This window comes from Psammomys obesus, unplaced genomic scaffold, assembly GCF_907164565.1.
Source record: "Psammomys obesus unplaced genomic scaffold, mPsaObe1.curated_primary_1811, whole genome shotgun sequence".
NCBI lineage: Eukaryota > Metazoa > Chordata > Mammalia > Rodentia > Muridae > Psammomys > Psammomys obesus.
The window spans coordinates 4,706,451-4,707,186 of record NW_026589732.1 but is presented as its reverse complement, the minus strand read 5'-3'; the positions used below and the strand labels follow the sequence as shown (position 1 = coordinate 4,707,186).

General features: G+C 56.9%; 1 protein-coding gene across 2 annotated transcripts in view; it reads right to left on the bottom strand.

Annotated features, from left to right (window-relative positions):
- LOC129675337 (myb/SANT-like DNA-binding domain-containing protein 3) overlaps positions 1 to 85 on the bottom strand; it is a 128,860-nt gene extending 128,775 nt beyond the window's left edge. The window contains exon 1 of one of the 2 annotated variants that reach the window (XM_055605384.1): positions 51 to 85. The gene's annotated coding sequence lies outside the window, so the exon portion shown is untranslated. The remainder of the gene's footprint in view (positions 1 to 50) is intronic. The other variant, XM_055605385.1, reaches the window with a different exon arrangement.
- Positions 86 to 736: the final 651 nt, after the last annotated feature.

Below are 736 nucleotides of genomic sequence, written 5' to 3'. Positions count from 1 at the left end.
CCCCGCGCAGCCCCCACCTCCCCGAGCCGCGGTCCCGCCGCGCTGCCCACCTTGGCCCGGGAGCGGCTGTGGAAGGGGCCGGTCTCCGCCAACAACAAAAGAAAGCATTTTCCTGCACCGGGGCTGTGGCAGTCGCCCGCACGAGTTAGCGCGAGCCTCCTGACTGACGTGGGCCCTCTTCTTCGGGAACTCCACGATGCCGGGCACGGCACCCCCTCCTACTCGGAGTTCACCGCCAACTTTTGGGGTTTTAATCGGCGGGATGTGTCTCCCAAGTGGGGGTGTGCGCTCTCCCTCCCGCAAGCACCCGGGCTGTGCCCACCGACCTCAGACCCTGTGTGCCGACCCAGAAGGACCCGAGGCACGCTGCGATGAATGCACCGCGGCTTAAACAACTGCGGGGCAATGGCCCCTTCATCGGACAAGGGCCTTTACCCCTCCCCCAAGGATGAGGACTAGTGTTTCTTTTGCTGTGGATCTGTTAAGAAGATTCCAAGCCCAGAGAAGGGCAAAGAGGGGGTTGTTAAACTTTTCCTTTTGGAGCGAGATGAAGCTTAACAAAGTATAAAACTTACCATTTAAAAACAAACAATTCAGTGGCGTTTATTACACTTAGAATAGCCAGCAATAACCACTTCACCTCCTGATTCTGAACGGTTCCGTCAGAAGGAAACCCCTGCGCCAATTAAGTAGTCACTCCTTTGCCTGGTCCCTGAAAACCATTCATCTCCTTTCT